This window comes from Tamandua tetradactyla, chromosome 4 (assembly GCF_023851605.1).
Source record: "Tamandua tetradactyla isolate mTamTet1 chromosome 4, mTamTet1.pri, whole genome shotgun sequence".
Classification (NCBI taxonomy): domain Eukaryota; kingdom Metazoa; phylum Chordata; class Mammalia; order Pilosa; family Myrmecophagidae; genus Tamandua; species Tamandua tetradactyla.
Window position 1 is genome coordinate 69302604 of NC_135330.1, and position 24477 is coordinate 69327080.

The 24477-nt window shown below is 36.6% G+C and overlaps 1 protein-coding gene across 12 annotated transcripts in view; it reads right to left on the bottom strand.

Annotated features, from left to right (window-relative positions):
• KCNH1 (potassium voltage-gated channel subfamily H member 1) overlaps positions 1–24477 on the bottom strand; it is a 560131-nt gene that overhangs the window by 359496 nt on the left and 176158 nt on the right. The gene's annotated exons all lie outside the window — the stretch shown is intronic.

Here is a 24477-nt window from a genome sequence, read left to right on the forward strand (position 1 = left end):
ATCTAGAAGATGAACAAGAGCATTATATAAGTGATGATTCTGATACTGAAACTAAAATGGAAGAACAAAAAAAAAAAAAAGCCCCTAGATCTTCTGAACTTGGAGAACCAAGTTTAGTTTGTGAGGAAGATGGAATTATGAGGTCTAAAGAAAGTCCAGATCTTTCAATTTCTCATTCTCAGGTTGAGCAGTAAGTCAGTAAAACATCTGAACTGGATGTGTCTGAAAGCAAAACAAGAAGTGGAAAAACCTTTCAGAATAAGATGGTTAATGGAATTCAACGGGTAAAATCTTCTAAAGAAAACTGGAAGAGAAGTCAACTGAATCAGGGAAAACAGTCCTCTGTCAGTTTAATTCTAGTCAAGAGTCAGTACCAAAGAGGAGAAAATTTAGTGAACCAAAGGAATATACATAAGAAACATTTTCTCTTCTGCACATTTGCAAAGTTCTTCTCAACATTTAAACTAAATAGCACCATATTACCATTTTAAGGTGTGTTTTCCCTCCTTCTGAAAATTTGTACATAGTCTTCAGTAGTCCACATGCTAAAATGAAGTTCTAGTGGTTCTTAAGTGAGACAAGTCCAAGAGAGTTTTTTGACTAAAACCCAAGGGAGTAATGTTATAACTGAATCTGCTCATCATCTACTTAGTATTAATGTCTTCCATTTTATTAATACTATTAAAAGTGGACACTTCCTTCAAACATATACTGTATTAACTTCTAAGGCCCTTTTAAGCCATTTTTTAAATAATGTTTATTATGGTATTAAAATCTGATAAGGATTAACTTTTTACTTATGTTAAAATATACCATTAACTGGCGTGTTTGTCTCTGTGCTATGAAAACAATGTTTTTCAGTACTTTGATATGGTGTATTAACATGATAATTCATAATGTACAATAAAAACTGGTACTTTGCCTTTTTTACATTTTTTACCAAAGAAAAAGGCATTAAAGTCAGGCTTTTAGCAGCATAAATAAAATATTGTTCAGCATGTAAAAAAATGTGATTGAAAAATCTTTGATAATCACCGATAAGTCAGTTTTCTGTTTTCCTCTCTCTTGTCTTACTGCTTGATTTTTAAAAGGGATACTTTGTAACTAGCCCAAAATATTTCTAAACTCCTAAGTGCTTTCTCTTCCCTGTCCCTACTATTCTTTCTGTGCCACAGCAGAAAAACTGTTGTATTATGAACACACTGCCCTCTTCCATGTACCCAGCTGTCTGAGAAAATACTGAACTCATCTATCTTTAATGTGTCTTTACCACTCATACTTCAGGGTGCACATCTCCCCCTCAACTATATCTAATAAACATGATTGACTATATTCTATTTAGCTAATGCCAACCTATAACCAACTCCAGCAACACTCTCAAATCAGACTGGAGTTATAGGCTTGTCAAAGCACCCTTTATACCTAGTCTGTTTTGAGAGAATTGCACAGTAAGTATGGGTGAATTCAATTATAAATATGAGAAGAGTGAATAATGACCTAGCTGCCAATACCAGGGGCTGTTAGTCTTACCTACTGAGGGAGAGAGAATCGTGAGTCCTTGGAGCAAAAGAATGAATATTGCAACATTCCAAAGAGACCTGCTGGACATTTATCAGTGGTTATACAAGGTGTAATGCTGGGGAGACATGGCAGCCAAAAGTCAAGAAAAGTCTCACAATAGCCTAATCAAGCTGTTATTTTGCAGTTCCAAATGTAATCCTGGGCAGAGATTAAGGTACCCTCTCATGGTTTCAGGCTTTCCATTAGTAAGATGGAGTAGGTAGAAGAGCATGCTGGAAAGAACACAGATTCAGCAGACAGACAGGCCTGGTTTCTAAACCTGGCTCCATTTCTGCAGGATTCTATGAGTTGAGGATAAGCTACTTAGCTGTTCTAACGCTTGGTTACCTCAGCAGTAAAACAGCAACTACCTTGCACAGTTGTGAGGATTCAAATGTGAAAATGTTTACAAAGAATCTAGCAGAGTGCCTAGCATATATTAGGAACCCAATAAGTGGTAACTACTATTATTACAACAATAATAAGACTATTATGGAAATCAAAAATGATATTTCATATACAAAAGAACTATGAAAAGAATTTAAGTGCTAGCGCATTATAATATGGAATCTAACTGGAACTTAATAATATCTGGACAACCTATGTTTTGTTTATACCAATATGGATTATGGGAAAACAGGCAAGGGAGCTATGTAGCATGGTTTACCAAAGGCCCTTACTTTGCCCTTGCTGGGTAGGATGAGATCATATCAAGCCCTCCTCCTGGAGTCAAAGTCTAGGATGAATTTGCATGGACACTATCAAAAGGATACTCTGAATTCAGAGCCCTCCAGAATCTAGCCTCATCCCATCATCAAGCTTCATTTCCCACTTCCTTTCTTACACACCATGCTCCAGCCACCCACACAGCAGCTCACCGTACCCTGAACACACCATACATGTTCAAACCTTTGGACCTTTCCTATATTTGCTCAGCCTAGATCCCTCTTTACCCCTACCTCCTGATACTACTTTTCCTCTGGTTAAACATATTAGTCTTTGGCACTGCTGCATCTTCTCTAAGAGGGACCAGCCCCAAGATACACTTCTCCTGATGATCTTCAACAAGAATGGGCAGTCTTTCACAACAGCCATCTTTTCCACCAGGTTTCTACCTAATTATGCAAATGAGGAAACCAAGACTGAGAGAGAATAACTAATATGCCCAGGATCACATTTCTAATAAGAGATGAGTCTAGTAGGTTTTCACTAACCTCTTTTACACAATGGTGAATAGGTAGTGCTGTCTGACAAGATGACAATTCCACCTGCCAATCTCTGGCTACACCTTTCTTGCAGATATGGCTCAAAAGCCTTGACCTAAAGACATTATATTTCTTCCAAAATTTCCAAAGCAACAAAGAGCTCTACTTCTAGGGCTGTTCAATTGATAATCACTTAATAAATATAGAAGTGAGGTAGTTTGTTTTTGTCATACCTTTTTCTGAAAGCACTAAACATCTTTTTTTATGTTAAACACTTTCACTGGACTGAAACAGAAATAAGAGGTTCTGAAAGACATTTAAAATTACATTATTTACAAAGCCCCATTCTGCCCTCTAAGTGTTACCATGCTATTACTTTTTCTGTTCAAATAGAATCTTTTCATTTTTATTTATTTCAAAAAATCCAGTTATATAAAAACATAACTGAGCAAAGAAGTCCCTCTATTACAAGCATTCTTCATTCTCTATTTTTCTTTATGCTTTTCTTTAATGAGGATTCACCTCTCTTTTCCAAATAGCCCAAAATGGATCTGCCAATTTGTTTTTAGCGCAACTAAATCTATACTCCCAATTTCCACTACTTTTGTCAGTTCATCTTTAGACCACTGTTCCTGCTCTACACATCAACTTCATGTTCCAAGTAGAAAGAAGAAAGAATGGCAAAGGGCAAAAGGGAATGTATGTGCCAGCTGAACCTGTTCCCATTTTAAGAATTTTTTTAGAAACCTATCCAGGCGGACTTCTGCTTACTTCACTGGACAGAATTGTGTCATATTGTCACCCCTTTGTGTTAAGGGAATGTGCAAAGTGTAATTTTTAGTTGGGGTACAGTGCTGCTTCCAACAAAAGAGAAAGTCCTTAGGAAGAAAGAAGGGGAAATGGACATTGGATAGGTAATTAGAGTCTGTGACAATAACCAACATTTTTTGAGGCCCTAATAAGTGCTTAATATAAATGAACATAAAGTGTCAATATTTTATATACTTTATCTCTTAACTCCTCACAAGAATACTATGAATTTGATATATCATCATTCCCATGTGTGCTGGTTTGAAAGGATTTATGTACCCTAGAAAAGTCATATTTTAATCCTAATCCCATTTTGTAAAGACAGCTGTTTCTTCTAATCCCTATTCAGCATTGTATGTTGGAAACTTTAATTAAATTATCTCCATGGAGATATGACTCAGTCAAGTGGGAGTATTAAACTTGATTAGGTGGAGACCTGTCTCCACCCAGTCCAGGTTGGTCTTAGTTTACTGGAATCCTTTAAGAGGAAACATTTTGGAGAAAACTTCAGAATGCTGCAGAACCACGAAGCATAGAGTCCACCGGTCAGCAGCCTCAGGAGTTTCTGAGAGAGCATAGAAGGATGACAGAAAGCTTCAGGACCACAAAGTAGAGAGTCTGGCTACTTTTGGAGATGAAGAAGGAAAGCACCACCAAGGGAGCTTCATGAAACAAGAAGCTGGAAGAGAAAGCTAGCAGACTTCGCCATGTGCCTTTCCAGCTGAGAGAGAAACCCTAAGCATCATTGCCCTTCTTGAACCAAGGTATCCTTCCTTGGATGCCTTAGATTGGACATTTCTATAGATTTATTTCAATTGGGACATTTTCTTAGCCTTAGAACTGTAAACTAGCAACTTATTAAATTCATGAGACAAGACCACATGGAAAAGGCAAGAGAATCACAGAAACCTCAGCCCAGACAAACTTAAGTTACTGAATCAATATTAGCAATTGCCTACTACTAGATTTCTAAATGCATAAGAAAAAAATAATCTCTTATTTCCAGACCACTGTTGTTCAGGTTTTTGGTAACTATTTGTCAAATTAAATCCCTAATTAATACACATATTATTATTATTCCTTCTTCTCTTCTTCTTCCTCTCCTAAATTTGTTATGTCAAAAATATTTATTAACATACTTTCCAAGATCAAAAAGCTGGGATTAAGACATGTTTCCTGAACTGGTGATCTTTACAATATACATATCTATATAAACAGGTCAGGTTTTGCAAAATAAGTCCAGGTCAGTGGAGATTCTGTCATGAAATGGGTTATAAAAAATACCAACTTTCACAGCTTTTTCGATTTTGGAATTGTAGGTAATGGATTATGGATCTGTAGTACATGATAGAATGGATCTATAATCCAAGCATAAACAATATTCAAGTGCTGAATCAAAAAATACATTACCCCTGGTTCAGGGAAATCAGAAAAAGCATCACAAGTTAAGGAATATCTGAGCTAAGCCAAAAGTCATAGTTTGTTGATATTTGACAGACAGATATGGGAAATAGGAATAACTGCATGAGAAGAGACACAATAGCTTAGGACAAATAAGCATTAATTTATTTAATTAATATTAAGAACAAATAAGTATAAATAGATATTAATAAATAGATATTAATAATGAAAACAGCAAGCTAACATTTACTGAGAGACTTGGATATATTGGGCACTTCTTTAAACACTTAAATGAGTTGACATTGATTCATTTAATCTTCAACTTAGCCCTATGAGGTGGATTTACAATTATCCTAATATTTCAGAAGAGCAATTGAGCACAAAGAAGTTAAATATAATTTTTCAATATCAGAAGGCTAGTAAGAGGCAGAAGCTAGATTTAAATCTAGACATCTAAATGACAGTGCTAATAAATCAATGCGATTCCAATTTTGACCTACCAAACTGACAATTTTAATCACTCTCCATGTCTGTAAGATATAAAAAAAAAACTACAAATTTTTGAAATGTGTACAATCTTTTTGATAAGCAATCTGATAGTCTGAATCAGAACCTTTAAAATTAACATTCACACTGCCTTGATAATTCTACTTCTAAAAATCTTCCAAAGAAATAATCAGGGGCTTCTGGAAATGGATTAAGAAATTCAGATGAACATTCCCAAGGAGAACAACTACAAATCCTGGACAAGATATTTTTTAAAATCAACTTAAAGGCATCAGCGAAGCAGCAAGGCAGTGAAAAACTGTAGGCTCGAAATACAGGAGTTGATGGAAGCCTAAAAAGTGAGTCCAGCATTTCGAGCAGCTTTTTGCCTGGTGTATTTGCCAATTCTATGGAGGCAGCTAAGAAGCTGAGGATTAGAGCGCTGCTATTGATAGCTTCTTGGGTTTAGGGGACAGACATTAAAATCCAGAGTCTACCAAGGAAAGGAGGCCTTGGCAATCCTGTTTTTATATGGAACCACAATGACTATACCCTGGACTAAAGTGAACCAGAAAAAGAGTCTGGAAATACATTCCAAACTGAAACTGTATTCAGATGAGTCTGGTTGTTAGTACTGTTAGATACTTGTAAGAAGTACATTTACATTTTCTCTGGAGGAAAATAACACTATCCCAGGCCTCAAAATATTTTTATAATTTTTCATACAGAATGTCCAGCATACAATAAAAAGTAACCAGCCTCATGAAGAGATAAAACATGTAAGAAAACTAAGAGAAACAATAGAATAGAAAGAAACCCACAGAGACTCCAGATAAGGAGTTTTCAAATATAGACATTAAAATAATTATCCTTAATATCACAAGATAAAAAGCAAGAATTTCAGCAGAAAACTTAAACTATATTAATAAGCCAAGTAGAAATTCTAAAACTGAAAAATACAATAGCAAACATGAAGGATGAAATGGAAGTGTGTAAAAGTATATTAGGCAGAGCTAAAGAATGAATTAGGAAAATGGATGAGTCAGAAAAAAATCCAAAATCAACCACAGAAAGACAAATGGATAAAAACACAGAACAGGGTATAAACACCTAGGGGATAGGGTGGATAGTTTTAACATATGAGTCCACAGAAGACAAACAGAAAATGGAGGTAAAGCTATGAAGAGATAATGAACGGTAATGAACGGCTGAGATTTCTCCAAAATGAGACGGGGAAAGAAAAAAACCACAGCAGGACTCAGCCAAATTTGGTGAGTAGCCTATTTTGCTTATGGGCTGTGAGGTAAGAATAGTTTTTCTATTTTTAAAGGCCATAAAAGAAGAAGAGGAAGAGGAGGAGGAGGAAGGAAAGCCTAAAATATTTACTATTTTAGGTAAAAATATAGAGCCTAAAATATTTATTATTTGCTCCTTTAAAGAAAACATTTGTTGATGGTTGAGCCACAGATTTAAGAACTCCTACAAACTGCATTTGCTCCTCTAGATCCATTCTCCACCTTGCTCAGTTTTCCAAGTTGCCAATAAGGAGCAATAGAAGACTAAAAAGAGAAGAAAGGTCTCCTGCTGCCTAGTGACCACCATCAAGCTGCCTGTACCCCTAGAACAAGGCAACAGTTACCGTAAGCAGCTTTCTCCACACTGCCTTCTCTACTTCCAGATTCTAGAAAAATGTTCCCTTACCTTTTAATGTAAGAAGTGGTAAAGCTCCCAACCTTAACCCAGACAAGCCCTCTGCTGTTACTAGCCTGCACTATCCCTTGCTGTTTTATCTAGAATTTACCTAAACACCACAGTAAACCATCCTTTGATAATTATCTCTTACCCACAAGGTCCCTGACAGATGATGGCTATTTCAGTTTCTCAGCTGTTAAAACAAATACCATACAATGGATTGGTGTAAACAATGGGAATTTTATTGGCTCACAGTTTTGAGGCTAGGAGAAATCCAAAATCAGAAGAGTCAGAAAAGCGATACTTTTCCCCCAAATACTGTGACAAAGATTGTGATGTTCTGGGGCAGGTTGCCTGAGGTCTTTGATGCATGGCTTTTCTGTCACATGGCAATGCACAGGGCAGTGTCTTCTCCTTTCTCTCCTGGATTCCACCGACTTCCAGGTTCTGGCTGCTCCTAGTGACTTTTCCTCTCTCTGTCAGAATTTAATTCTGCTTATAAAAGACTCCTGTAATCCAGATGAAAGCCCAACCTGATTCATGCAGGCCACCTCCAAAAGATCCTATTTACAATGGGTCTAACACCCACAGAGCCAGAGGTTAGGACCAAACGTGCTTTTTGTGGGGGACATGATGTAACCCTCAATAGTGGCCATGCTTAGGCATATTAAAGTAAAACTGTTAAAACAAAAACATAGAAAAAGAAAACATCTTAAAAACAGCCATACAACAATTAGACAACAATTAGGTGAATTCTCAAAAGAAATAATAAAAGTCAGATGATTATGGAAACATACATCCAAAGAACAACAATAAAAAAATTGCCAACCTAGTGACACAATATGCAGTGCAAATTACCTTACAAGAATTAAAGAAAAATAAAGAAATTTTCAGAAAAAACAAAACTTGAGAGGATTTGTCATCAGTAGACCCATACTGTCTGAAATACTAAAGGTGTCCAAACACAAGAAAACCATATAAGACCAGCTAGGACAAGCTGAAAGGAATGAAGAGCAATGAAATGGGTAACAGATACAAATATTAGCCTCAAAAAACAATGAACAAAATACATTAAAATATATATATACTTGGCAACAACAGCTCATGTGCTGGGTTGAATATATTATGTACCCCAGAAAAGCCTATGTTTTTTTAATCCAATCTTGTGGGGGCAGACCTATTGTTGGGTGGGACCTTTTGATTAAGTTGTTTCAATTAAGATGTGACCCACCCAATTCAAGGTGGGTCTTAATTCTTTACTGGAGTCCTTTATGAGGATAAAAGACAGAGAGAGCTCAGAGAGCTCAGAAGGAAACACCCTGGAGAACTTACAGAGGGAGAAAAGCCCCAGAGATGCTGAGAGGACCTAGAGATACTCAGAGAGAAAGCCACTGCAATGAGAAGTCAAAAGCAATGGAACTTGGGGAGTAAAGGACCACCAGATGCCAGCCATGTGCCTTCCCATGTGATAGAGATGTCCCAGATGCCAGCAGCCATTCTTCAGAGTCCAGGTATCATCCTACTGATGCCTTAATTGGGACATTTTCATGACCTAAAAACTGTTACATTATAAGTTAATAAATCCCCATTGTAAAAAATCCCCATTTCTAGTATATTGCATTCCAACAGCTTTAGTAAACTGTAACACCATCCATCCAAGTTCCATACTTCTTTCAACACCTTCCTAAATAAGCTTTTTTTCCCCCAAGGAAGCCTTCTACAATCTACCTAACCCAAATCTTCTCAGTAGCCTCCTCAGTTTGCATGAGCCCTGCAGGACCCTTCCTCAGGTTTACTAATCATTCCTCTTTTCCTGCAACTTTCTCTTCCAAGAGGCTTCTATAGCTTTCAGTGTCTTTGTTCTCTTAACTCTTTGACTACTCTCCTATCCATGCCTGTTTTTTGATACATGAGGAGTAAGAACTAGAAAATAAAATGATCTCAAAATTCTCAAAATCTGTTTTTTCAAAAAGGAATAAAATGGACATTACAGAATTTAAAACTTTAATATCTGAAATTAAAAATTCATTAGATGGGTTTAACATCAGCTTGGACAAACCAGAAGACAGGATTAACAAACTATGAAAGAGGTCAACAGAAAATACTCAAACTGAATCACAGAAAAAAAGAGAATGGAAAGAACAGAATGGAACAGAAGAAACATGGAACGGTAAAATAGTCTAACATTTATGTAACAGGAGTCCTAGAAGGAGAGAAGAGAGAAGAGAGAAAATAAGGCAGAAGTATTATACGAAAAAATTGCCAAAATTTTTTTTCAAAAATGATGTAAAACATCAATTAACAGATTTAAGAAACTCAGTAAACCTGAAGGAGGATAAATTCAAAGAAAGCACACCTAGGCATGTCATAGCCAAAATGCTGAAATTAAAAATAAAGAAGAAATGTTAAAAGGAGCTAAGAAAATTTCAGGAAAACAAGAGGAATTGCATCAAAATTCTTATCAGAAGCAATCATACATTAAAACAAAAAGTTTTTTTTAAAAAAAGAACAACAAACCTACAACTCTATACATGGAGAAAATAAGGTAAAATAAAGATGTTTTCAAACAAATGATTTTATGAAGTTCACCACTATGAGAAAAACCAACTATATACTATGAGAAAAACTAAAGGGAGATCTTCAGGTAGAAGGAAAATGATCCCAAAAGAAAAATGAAATGAGAGGAAAGAGTGAAAAGCATAAGGATTACTATAAAAGAACGTTGGCTAAAAATTTAAAGCAATAATGATACCAAAAATATAAAAATATAGCACAAATGGCAAGAAGTGGTTAAATAGTTTAAAACTATTGTAAAGATCATATGTTGTTTGGAAAAAAGTAAAAGCACTAATTTAAGTAGATTTTAGTATGTGGAGAATGCATGTTGTAATCTGTAGGGTAAGCACTAAAAGAATAGTGCAAAAAAATACAACCGAAAAGCTAAGAGAGAGGAGATAAAATGGGATAATAAGTTAATAATTCATTAATCCAAAAGAATGAAGAAAAGGAGGAATATAGGAAACAAACTAGAAATATGAGAAATAGAAAACACATAGCAAGATGTAGGTTTAGAAAACACATAGCAAGATGTAGACTAAAACCTAATGATATCAATAATTATGATAAATATAAACGGACTAAATACTCCAACTATAAGACAAAGATTGATATGCCAGAATTTTTAAAACTAAAAAAGACCCAATCACTTGCTGTTTATTCATAAGAGATATTCTTGAAAAATAAGGAAAGATAACTTGAGAGAAAGGTATGGGAAAAAACATATGATGGAAACACTATCCAAATGAAAGCTGGATGTCTATACTAATAACAGACAAAGCAGGTTTAAAGGCAGTAAGTATTTTTTCAAAAAAAAAGTGGAAAATTTCATGAAAATAAAAAGGCCCACTCAACAGGAATATCTAACAATCCTAAATGTATATGGATTATAATAGCATGACTCTAAAATATATGAAGTAAAACTAGACATAACCAGAAGAAGAAGCAAACATTTCTACAATCATAGCTGAAGATTTTATACACCTCTCTCAGTAACAAAACAAACAGATTAAAAATTTAGTAATAATATATAGAATTTTAATAACTGTATTAATCTCCTTGACTAATCAGCATAGAGAAAATACTCCACAACTAGAGAATATACATTTTTCCAAATGCGTATTAAATATTTACCAAAATAAACAATAAAGCTGAGCCATAAAGCAAATCACAAAAGAAATTCAGCCAGAAACAAAAGAACAAGAATGGTATGGTCACCTTTAGAAAATACTTATAAGAAAACAGGGGCCTAGATTATAAGCTTTTAGAGCAGACACATTAAGCCCAGAGTGGTGATTATTATTTCTGGATTCTGAGAGGCTGTTTTATGTATATAACCTGATATTTAGAGATAAGGATGAAGCCAAACAGGTTGAGGCTAAAGTAATTCAGGAAAATAGGTGTAAGGAAGACAGTGTCTTAGAACCACACATACTCTTTGAAACCAAGGGAACAAATTTATTTGGTCTGGAACTGAAATTTTCTGTAGGGCATAATCTAACTCAACCTATCTGTATAGCTCATTTGAATAACTGAAACATAGCGAGCCCAGAATAAGAAAGAGGTCCTTTAATACTGTATAGAAAATCGTATTGCCTGGATACATCCTAGAGTACATCAAGCAGCTAATCAAAAAGTATTGGCAAAGTCCCCTGTGGGATGGGAGAAAGAATATGGAACTACTGATATCAAACCTTACCATCAGGGAATCCCCTGATACTGTGTCAAATTTTAGGGACACCCAAATCAATAGGCCATGCCCTTCATCCTGAGGCTTGTGAAACTTATATAGGTAGTGGAGAAGCTTAGACTACCTATAGCATGCCTAAAACTTACTTCTGGAGGACCTCTTTTGTTGCTCAGATGTGGCCTCACTCTCTCTAAGCCCAATTCTGCAAGTGAGATCATTGCTCTCCTCCCTACATGGGACATGACATCCAGGGGTGAAAGTCTCCCTGGCAACGTGAAAGAGGACTTCCAGGGATGAATCCAGACCTGGCACCGTGGGATCAACAATTTCATCCTGACCAAAAGGGGGAAAAGAAGTGTAATTAATAAAGTATCAGTGACAGAGAGAGTTCAAATAAAGTCGAGAGGCTACTCTGGAGGTTGCTCTTACACAAACTTTAGTCAGACCTTCCTACCTATCATAACCTGACAACACCAATCCAGGACCATTCCAGCCAATCCTAAAGAACACCTAGGGCAATTTATAAGATTCCACAAGGATCTTACTTGTGGAAAAGTTACTAGAGTAACTTTCCATCAACCTACAACCTCCACATGGGTTCCTGGTCCAGGTAAGTCCTGAAAGCTAGCCCACCCTCCCCAGAACATCAGATAGTTCTACCTGCCTACCCCATATTAGTGGCAGACCCTTCCAATATGAAAAAAATTAAAATGGCCATAGCCCAAACACCCCTCAAGAGAGGGATGCAAAAATCAAAGGTGATGGTGGAGTATATAGAGAAGACAGGATCTAACAAATGAATATGACTGCTGAATGATTAAATTGATATCTTTTAGTCTCTAGTATTTTAGAGCAGCTAGAAATAAAAACCTAAAATTGTGGAATTGTAATCCATGTCAAAGTCTGAAATATGTTCTCCAATTAATTATGCTGATGTGCATTGAAATTTATAGCTTTTTTGTATATATATTATTTTTCACCAAAAAAAGAAGGAAAAAAGTCAATTGTGAAGAGAAAAAAAATATTTAAGCCTTCTACCCTCCTATATTCTGGGGTAACTACAAGGAAAAATCTGAGAGAACTGTATTGTAGCCCGTGACAAACTCTGGGATCTGTCCTGTAACTATTTGTTGAAGAGTGCTTTGAAAACTACTGCTTTTTTATTTCTTAGCTTTGTACATATGTTACACTATACAACAAAAAAGTAAAAAAAAAAATCAAAGGACTGAAATCATATAGTACATATTCTTATAATTTAGGTAAGGTAAACCAGAAAACAATAATAAAAAGATAGCCAGAAAGGTATCAAATGTTTGAAATTAAGTAATATATTTATAAATAAACCATAGATCAAAGATAAAACCCGAATGGTAACCAAAATACGGTAAATGGCAATAATGAGATTATAAGATATCAAAACTTGCTGATGCTGAAATATTTAGAGGGGAAAGTATGACTTTAAATTCACATATTAAAAAAGAAAAAAAATGGTTGAAATCTTCATTTGAGGAATCAAAGACTCCATTACAATAATTCAGGGAGAAAAAAACCCTAGCAAACTAAACCTCCAAAAAAGTAGAAGAAAGGAAATTATACACATAAGAGCAAAAATCAATGAAATAGAAAGCAGTCAAGTGATCAAATTAACAAAGTCAAAAGTGGACTCTTTGAAGAAATTAATGAAACTCAGTGACACTTAATCTAATCACCAGACGGCTTATAAAACCCTAGCAAGTGGACTTCCTGGAAGATGGCGGCTTACTAAGACGTGCGGATCTTAGTTTCTTCTCCAGGACAGCTACTAGGGGAGTAGAAACAATACAGAAAGCGCCCAAAGCCACAACAGAGATAAAAAAGACAGCGTACCCCATCCTGGAACGGCTGGCTGGCTGAGAGAAGCAGCTCAGGTGAGATCGCCGAGGCGCGCGGGCCTCACCGGGCGAGGTGGCAAGCGGCCGGAGTTACTCCCTTCCCCCTTCCAGGCCGGCTGGGAGAACTGGAGAGGCGGTCCCCTGAAACCAAGGCGGCTGGCGCCCACACCACGCGCAGCCCCCCAGACCAACTGAGAGAATTGGATCGGAAATCCCCAGGCCGCGGAGAACAGTGACGGGTGGGGGAGGCCCCTTCCAAACCCATGACTCCCGGGGAACGTGCACTCTCTCGGGCGGGCCGCTGCCGCTGGCGCCCTCCCGCCACGCTTGTCGCCCAGGGCCGACTAGGAAATTCGGAAGGGCTCTTTCCCGGCCTGCGGCGACCAGCAACCCTCCCTGCGTTCAGACCCCGGGCCGGCTCAAGCCGCTTCGGCTAGCGAACCACCCGGACGGCGAGAGTTTTCCAAAGTTTAAGGTCCCACAGCACCTTTTACTGGTGGGACCCGCAGACAAACATGTGCCACGAGCGCCACCTACTGGGCAGGATAAGAAAAACAGAACCCAGAGATTTCACAGAAAAATCTTCCAAACTTTTGGATCCAATACCCAGGGAAATCTGTCTAAATTCGCAGACGCCAACAGAAGATAACGGATCACACGCAAATAATTGAAAATATGGCCCAGTCAAAGGAACAAACCAATAGTTCAAATGAGATACAGGAGCTGAGACAACTAATGCTAAATATATGAACACAAATGGAAAACCTCTTCAAAAACGAAATCGATAAATTGAGGGAGGACATGAAGAAGACATGGGCTGAACATAAAGAAGAAATAGAAAAACTGAAAAAACAAATCACAGAACTTATGGAAGTGAAGGACAAAGTAGAAAAGATAGAAAAAACAATGGATACCTACAATGATAGATTCAAAGAGACAGAAGATAGAATTAGTGATTTGGAGGATGGAACATCTGAATTCCAAAAACAAACAGAAACTATCAGGAAAAGAATGGAAAAATATGAACAGGGTAACAGGGAACTCAAGGACAATATGAACTGCACAAATATACGTGTTGTGGGTGTCCCAGAAGGAGAAGAGAAGGGAAAAGGAGGAGAAAAACTAATGGAAGAAATTTTCACTGAAAATTTCCCAACTCTTATGAAAGACCTAAAATTACAGATCCAAGAAGTGCAGCGCACCCCAAAGAGATTAGATCCAAATAGGCGTTCTCCAAGACACTTACTAGTTAGAATGTCAGAGGTCAAAGAGAAAGAGAGGATCTTGAAAGCAGCAAGAGAAAAACAATTCATCACATACAAGGGAAACCCAATAAGACTATGTGTAGATTTCTCAGCAGAAACCATGGAGGCTAGAAGACAGTGGGATGATATATTTAAATTACTAAAAGAGAAAAACTGCCAACCAAGACTCCTATATCCAGCAAAATTGTCCTTCAAAAATGAGGGAGAAATTAAAACATTCTCAGACAAAAAGTCACTGAGAGAATTTGTGACCAAGAGACCAGCTCTGCAACAAATACTAAAGGGAGCACTAGAGTCAGAACCGAAAAGACAGAAGAGAGAGGTATGGAGAAGAGTGTAGAAAGAAGGAAAGTCAGATATGATATATATAATACAAAAGGCAAAATGATACAGGAAAATATTATCCAAACAGTAATAACACTAAATGTTAATGGACTGAATTCCCCAATCAAAAGACATAGATTGGCAGAATGGATTAAAAAACAGGATCCTTCTATATGCTGTCTACAGGAAACACATCTTAGACCCAAAGATAAACATAGGTTGAAAGTGAAAGGTTGGGAAAAGATATTTCATGCAAATAACAACCAGAAAAGAGCAGGAGTGGCTATACTAATATCCAACAAGTTAGACTTCAAATGTAAAACAGTTAAAAGAGACAAAGAAGGACACTATATACTAATAAAAGGAACAATTAAACAAGAAGACATAACAATCATAAATATTTATGCACCGAACCAGAATGCCCCAAAATACGTGAGGAATACACTGCAAACACTGAAAAGGGAAATAGACACAAATACCATAATAGTTGGAGACTTCAATTCCCCACTCTCATCAAGGGACAGAACATCTAGACAGAGGATCAATAAAGAAATAGAGAATCTGAATATTACTATAAAGGAGCTAGACTTAACAGACATTTATAGGACATTAAATCCCACAACAGCAGGATACACCTTTTTCTCAAGTGCTCATGGATCATTCTCAAAGATAGACCATATGCTGGGTCACAAAGCAAGTCTTAACAAATTTAAAAAGATTGAAATCATACACAACACTTTCTCGGATCATAAAGGAATGAAGTTGGAAATCAATAATAGGCGGAATGCCAGAAAATTCACAAATACCTGGAGGCTCAACAACACACTCTTAAACAACAAGTGGGTCAAAGAAGAAATTGCAAGAGAAATTAGTAAATACCTCGAGGCAAATGAAAATGAAAACACAACATATCAAAACTTATGGGATGCAGCAAAGGCAATGCTAAGAGGGAAATTTATTGCCCTAAATGCCTATATCAGAAAAGAAGAAAAGGCAAAAATTCAGGAATTACCTGTTCAATTGGAAGAACTGGAGAAAGAACAGCAAACTAATCCCAAAGCAAGCAAAAGGAAAGAAATAACAAAGATCAGAGCAGAAATAAATGAAATTGAAAATATGAAAACAGTAGAGAAAATCTATAAGACCAGAAGTTGGTTCTATGAGAAAATCAATAAGACTGATGGGCCCCTATCAAGATTGACAAAAAGAAGAAGAGAGAGGATGCAAATAAATAAGATCAGAAATGGAAGAGGAGACATAACTACTGAACTCACAGAAATAAAGGAGGTAATAACAGGATACTATGAACAACTTTACGCTAATAAATACAACAATTTAGAGGAAATGGACGGGTTCCTGGAAAGACATGAACAACCAACTTTGACTCAAGAAGACATAAATGACCTCAACAAACCAATCACAAGTAAAGAAATTGAATTAGTCATTCAAAAGCTTCCTAAAAAGGAAAGTTCAGGACCAGATGGCTTCACATGTGAATTCTACCAAACGTTCCAGAAAGAATTAGTACCAATTCTCCTCAAACTCTTCAAAAAAATCGAAGTGGAGGGAAAACTGCCTAATTCATTCTATGAAGCCAACATCACCCTCATACCAAAACCAGGCAAAGATATTACAAAAAAAGAAAACTACAGACCAATCTCTCTAATGAATACAGATGCAAAAATCCTCAATAAAATTCTAGCAAATCGTATCCAACAACACATTAAAAGAATTATACATCATGACCAAGTAGGATTCATCCCAGGTATGCAAGGATGGTTCAACATAAGAAAATCAATTAATGTAATACACCATATCAGCAAATCAAAGCAGAAAAATCACATGATCATCTCAATTGATGCAGAGAAGGCATTTGACAAGATTCAACATCCTTTCCTGTTGAAAACACTTCAAAAGATAGGAATACAAGGGAACTTCCTTAAAATGATAGAGGGAATATATGAAAAACCCACAGCTAATATCATCCTCAATGGGGAAAAATTGAAAACTTTCCCCCTAAGATCAGGAACAAGACAAGGATGTCCACTATCACCACTATTATTCAACACTGTGTTGGAGGTTCTAGCCAGAGCAAGTAGACAAGAAAAAGAAATACAAGGCATCAAAATTGGAAAGGAAGAAGTAAAACTATCACTGTTTGCAGACGATATGATACTATACGTCGAAAACCCGGAAAAACCCACAACAAAACTACTAGAGCTAATAAATGAGTACAGCAAAGTAGCAGGTTACAAGATCAACATTCAAAAATCTGTAGCATTTCTATACACTAGTAATGAACAAGCTGAGGGGGAAATCAAGAAACGAATCCCATTTACAATTGCAACTAAAAGAATAAAATACCTAGGAATAAATTTAACTAAAGAGACAAAAAACCTATATAAAGAAAACTACAAAAAACTGCTAAAAGAAATCACAGAAGACCTAAATAGATGGAAGGGCATACCGTGTTCATGGATTGGAAGACTAAATATAGTTAAGATGTCAATCCTACCTAAATTGATTTACAGTTTCAATGCAATACCAATCAAAATCCCAACAACTTATTTTTCAGAAATAGAAAAACCAATAAGCAAATTTATCTGGAAGGGCAGGGTGCCCCGAATTGCTAAAAACATCTTGAGGAAAAAAAACGAAGCTGGAGGTCTCGCGCTGCCTGACTTTAAGGCATATTATGAAGCCACAGTGGTCAAAACAGCATGGTATTGGCATAAAGATAGATATATCGACCAATGGAATCGAATAGAGTGCTCAGATATAGACCCTCTCATCTATGGACATTTTATCTTTGATAAGGCAGTCAAGCCAACTCACCTGGGACAGAGCAGTCTCTTCAATAAATGGTGCCTAGAGAACTGGATATCCATATGCAAAAGAATGAAAGAAGACCCATCTCTCACACCCTATACAAAAGTTAACTCAAAATGGATCAAAGATCTAAACATTAGGTCTAAGACCATAAAACAGATAGAGGAAAATGTTGGGAGATATCTTATGGATCTTACAACTGGAGGAGGTTTTATGGACCTTAAACCTAAAGCAAGAGCACTGAAGAAGGAAATAAATAAATGGGAGCTCCTCAAAATTAAACACTTTTGTGCATCAAAGAACTTCATCAAGAAAGTAGAAAGACAGCCTTCACAATGGGAGACAATATTTGGAAATGATATATCAGATAAAGGTCTAGTATCCAGAATTTATAAAGAGATTGTTCATCTCAACAACAAAAAGACAGCCAACCCAATTACAAAATGGGAAAAAGACTTGAACAGACACCTATCAGAAGAGGAAATACAAATGGCCAAAAGGCACATGAAGAGATGCTCAATGTCCCTGGCCATTAGAGAAATGCAAATCAAAACCACAATGAGATATCATCTCACACCCACCAGAATGGCCATTATCAACAAAACAGAAAATGACAAGTGCTGGAGAGGATGCGGTGAAAGAGGCACACTTATCCACTGTTGGTGGGAATGTCAAATGGTGCAACCACTGTGGAAGGCAGTTTGGCGGTTCCTCAAAAAGCTGAATATAGAATTGCCATACGACCCAGCAATACCATTGCTAGGTATCTACTCAAAGGACTTAAGGGCAAGGACACAAACGGACATTTGCACACTAATGTTTATAGCAGCGTTATTTACAATTGCAAAGAGATGGAAACAGCTGAAATCTCCATCAACAGAAGAGTGGCTAAACAAACTGTGGTATATACATACGATGGAATACTATGCAGCTTTAAGACAGGATAAACTTATGAAGCATGTAATAACATGGATGGACCTAGAGAACATTATGCTGAGTGAGTCTAGCCAAAAACTAAAGGACAAATACTGTATGGTCCCACTGATGTGAACAGACATTCGAGAATAAATTTGGAATATGTCCTTGATAACAGAGTCCAGCAGGAGGTAGAAACAGGGTAAGATAATGGCCAATTGGAGTTGAAGGGATACAGACGGTGTAACAGGACTAGATACAAAAACTCAAAAATGGACAGCACAATAATACCTAATCGTAAAGTAATCATGTTAAAACACTGAATGAAGCTGCATCTGAGCTATAGGTTTTTGTTTTGTTTTGTTTTGATTTTACTATTATTACTTTTATTTTTTTCTCTATATAAACATTCTATATCTTTTTCAGTTATGTTGCTAGTTCTTCTAAACCAATGCATATGTACTAAGAAATGATGATCATGCATCTATGTGATGATGTTAAGAATTAATGATTGCATATGTAGAATGGTATGATCTCTAAATGTTGGGTTAATTTCTTTTTTTTCGTTAATTAAAAAAAAAAAAGGGAAGGGATAATTGGAGCTGAAGGGATACAGACTGTACAACGGGACTGGATATAAAAACTCAGAAATGGACAGCACAATACTACCCAATTGTAATGCAATTATGTTAAAACACTGAATGAAGCTGCATGTGAGGTATAGGTTTTTTGTTTCTGTTTTTTTGTTTTTTTTCTTTCTATTATTGTTTTAATTCTTATTCTGTTGTCTTTTTATTTCTTTTTCTAAATCGATGCAAATGTACGAAGAAATGATGAATATGCAACTATGTGATGTTATTAAGAATTACTGATTGTACATGTAGATTGGAATGATTTCTAATTGTTTTGTTAATTCTTTTTTTAATTAATAAAAAAAAAAAACCCTAGCAAGTGCAAGAGTCCCAAGTTCGATTCCCAAGTAAAAAAAAAAAACCCTAGCAAGACTGACCAAGAAGGAAAAAAAACACAAATAATCCACTAGGAAAAAAGAGAGGATACCAGTGTAGATCCGACATTTTAAAAAAATAATAATGGTATATAACATTTTGCCAATAAATCTGACACCCTAGAAGAAAACCAAATTCCTTGAAAAATTCAATTATGTAAACTGACACAGGAAAAAAGATCCAAATAGCATTATAACCTCTAAAGAAATTGATTATAGTAATTAGGACTTCCAGGAAGATGGCCAAAAAGAGTAGCTCAAGATTATCCCTGCTCCATGGAAAAGTTAGAGAAGGAACAGGAGGGCGACCAAGGTGGTGGTTCCGGAGTGTGGCTGACCTGGGAGAGCCTTCTGCACCACATAGGGTAGTCCTAGTTGCATAGGCCAAGGAACTGAGAGGTAGAAAACTGGAGCCTGGTGCGGAGCACAGAGGCGTGGAGCCCACGAGAGTGCACGGACAGGAGCCAGGGACTAGGAATTTATAGCCGTCCTAGAACTGCACACATGCACGACCCTCAGTCACACTTTCCAGCTCTATGAAAGTGCTGACCTGTGCAGCCGGGTCACATCTGTCCCCAACCCATGAAGGCATAACACCGACCTGATGCCACACCTCTGTGCATGCGCACAAAGGGCCCCAGCCTTAGACCAGAGCACACCAGGGTTACGCCCCCGAGACTGGTACACCCACACAGCTACATTCTCCCTGGCCTCTGGGCACCCAGGTTCACAAGCATCAGCATAACATCCCCAACCTGTGTCTACACCTGCCATGAAACAAATCACCACACTGAATGCCCCACCCTGTACCCTGCTCCCTGCTGTAGAACCATCACACAAATACAAGGCCTTAGACTACTGAAAGAAATCAACTTCCAAAGTAAATCAGTCAAGATGTTTACATGCCACAAAGACAGTAGAAGATCACTAAGCATATCACAATGGAGACAGATACAGCCCTGACTAATGACCAAATTAAAACACCAGAGGAGATACAGCTGTTGGAACAGCTAATCAAAGATGTTCATACAGCTCTACTTAAAATAAGTGGGATGGCAAATGACATAAAGGAGCTCAAGAAGACAGCAGAAGAGCATAAAGAGGAATCTGAAAGAAAAAACAGAAAAATAGCTGACCATATCACAGAGATTAAAGACTCTGTTGAGCAAATAAAAAACATACTAGATCTCAGATCATAAAGGAATGAAGTTGGAAATCAATAATAGGTGGAGGGCCAGAAAATTCATAAATACATGGAGGCTCAACAACACACTCTTAAACAACAAGTGGGTCAAAGAAGAAATTGCAAGAGAAATTAGTAAATACCTAGAGGCAAATGAAAATGAAGATACACCATATCAAAACTTATGGGACGCAGCAAAGGCAGTGCTAAGAGGGAAATTTATTGCCCTAAATGCCCTTATCAGAAAAGAAGAAAAGGCAAAAATGCAGGAATTAACTGTCCACTTGGAAGAACTGGAGAAAGAACAGCAAATTAATCCCAAAGCAAGCAAAAGGAAAGAAATAACAAAGGTTAGAGCAGAAATAAATGAAATTGAAAACATGAAAACAATAGAGAAAATCAATAAGACCAGAAGTTGGTTCTATGAGAAAATCAACAAGATTGATGGGCCCTTAGCAAGTTTGACAAAAAGAAGAAGAGAGAGGATGCAAATAAATAAGATTAGAAATGAAAGAGGAGACATAACTACTGACCTCACAGAAATAAAGGAGGTAATAACAGGATACTATGAACAACTTTACGCTAATAAATACAACAATTTAGAAGAAATGGACAGGTTCCTGGAAAGACATGAACAACCAACTTTGACTCAAGAAGAAATAGAGGACCTCAACAAACCAATCACAAGTAAAGAGATTGAATTAGTTATTCAAAAGCTCCCTAAAAAGAAAAGTCCAGGACCAGATGGCTTCACATGTGAATTCTATCAAACATTCCAGAAAGAATTAGTACCAACTCTCCTCAAACTCTTCAACATAATCGAAGTGGAGGGAAAACTACCTAATTCATTCTATGAAGCCAACATCACCCTCATACCAAAACCAGGCAAAGATATTACAAAAAAAGAAAACTACAGACCAATCTCTCTAATGAATACAGATGCAAAAATCCTCAATAAAATTCTAGCAAATCGTATCCAACAACACATTAAAAGAATTATACATCATGACCAAGTAGGATTCATCCCAGGTATGCAAGGATGGTTCAACATAAGAAAATCAATTAATGTAATACACCATATCAACAAATCAAAGCAGAAAAATCACATGATCATCTCAATTGATGCAGAGAAGGCATTTGACAAGATTCAACATCCTTTCCTGCTGAAAACACTTCAAAAGATAGGAATACAAGGGAACTTCCTTAAAATGATAGAGGGAATATATGAAAAACCCACAGCTAATATTATCCTCAATGGGGAAAAATTGAAAACTTTCCCCCTAAGATCAGGAACAAGACAAGGATGTCCACTATCACCACTATTATTCAACATTGTGTTGGAAGTTCTAGCCAGAGCAATTAGGTAAGAAAAAGAAATACAAGGCATCAAAATAGGAAAGGAAGAAGTAAAACTATCACTGTTTGCAGACGATATGATACTATATGTAGAAAACCCAGAAAAATCCACAACAAAATTACTAGAGCTAATAAATGAGTACAGCAAAGTAGCAGGCTACAAGATCAACATTCAAAAATCTGTAGTTTTTCTATACACTAGTAATGAGCAAGCTGAGGCGGAAATCAAGAAACGAATCCCATTTACAATCGCAACTAAAAGAATAAAATACCTAGGAATAAATTTAACCAAAGAGACAAAAAACCTATATAAAGAAAACTACAAAAAACTGTTAAAAGAAATCACAGAAGACCTAAATAGATGGAAGGGCATACCGTGTTCATGGATTGGAAGACTAAATATAGTTAAGATGTCAATCCTACCTAAATTGATTTACAGATTCAATGCAATACCAATCAAAATCCCAACAACTTATTTTTCAGAAATAGAAAAACCAATAAGCAAATTTATCTGGAAGGGCAGGGTGCCCCGAATTGCTAAAAACATCTTGAGGAAAAAAAACGAAGCTGGAGGTCTCGCGCTGCCTGACTTTAAGGCATACTATGAAGCCACAGTGGTCAAAACAGCATGGTATTGGCATAAAGATAGATATATCGACCAATGGAATCGAATAGAGTGCTCAGATATAGACCCTCTCATCTATGGACATTTTATCTTTGATAAGGCAGTCAAGCCAACTCACCTGGGACTGAGCAGTCTCTTCAATAAATGGTGCCTAGAGAACTGGATATCCATATGCAAAAGAATGAAAGAAGACCCATCTCTCACACCCTATACAAAAGTTAACTCAAAATGGATCAAAGATCTAAACATTAGGTCTAAGACCATAAAACAGATAGAGGAAAATGTTGGGAGATATCTTATGGATCTTACAACTGGAGGTGGTTTTATGGACCTTAAACCTAAAGCAAGAACACTGAAGAAGGAAATAAATAAATGGGAGCTCCTCAAAATTAAACACTTTTGTGCATCAGAGAACTTCATCAAGAAAGTAGAAAGACAGCCTACACAATGGGAGACAATATTTGGAAACGACATATCAGATAAAGGTCTAGTATCCAGAATTTATAAAGAGATTATTCAACTCAACAACAAAAAGACAGCCAACCCAATTACAAAATGGGAAAAAGACTTAAACAGACACCTACCAGAAGAAGAAATACGGATGGCCAAGAGGCACATGAAGAGATGCTCAATGTCCCTGGCCATTAGAGAAATGCAAATCAAAACCACAATGAGATATCATCTCACACCCACCAGAATGGCCATTATCAACAAAACAGAAAATGACAAGTGCTGGAGAGGATGCGGAGAAAGAGGCACACTTATCCACTGTTGGTGGGAATGTCAAAGGGTGCAACCACTATGGAAGACAGTTTGGCGGTTCCTCAAAAAGCTGAATATAGAATTGCCATACGACCCAGCAATACCATTGCTAGGTATCTACTCAAAGGACTTAAGGGCAAAGACACAAACGGACATTTGCACAACAATGTTTATAGCAGCGTTGTTTGCAATTGCAAAGAGATGGAAACAGCCAAAATCTCCATCAACAGAAGAGTGGCTAAACAAACTGTGGTATATACATACGATGGAATATTATGCAGCTTTAAGACCAGATAAACTTATGAACCATGTAATAACATGGATGGACCTAGAGAATATTATGCTGAGTGAATCCAGCCAAAAACTAAAGGACAAATACTGTATGGTCCCACTGATGTGAACAGACATTCGAGAATAAACTTGAAATATGTCATTGGTAACAGAGTTCAGCAGGAGTTAGAAACAGGGTAAGACAATGGGTAATTGAAGCTGAAGGGATACAGACTGTGCAACAGGACTAGATACAAAAACTCAAAAATGGACAGCACAATAATACCTAATTGTAATGTAATCATGTTAAAATACTGAATGAAGCTGCATCTGAGCTATAGGGTTTTTTTTGTTTTTGTTTGCTTGTTGGTTTGTTTGTTGTTGTTGTTTTTTACTATTACTACTACTTTTATTTCTTTTCTTTATATTAACATTTTATATCTTTTTCTGTTGTGTTGCTAGTTCCTCTAAACCGATGCAAATGTACTAAGAAACAATGATCATGCATCTATGTGATGATGTTAAGAATTACTGAGTGCATATGTAGAATGGTATGATTTCTAAATGTTGTGTTAATTTCTTTTTTTTTTTTTCCGTTAATAAAAAATAAAAATAAAAAAATAAAAAAAAAAAAAAAACATACTAGAGACACACAACACCAGATCTGAAGA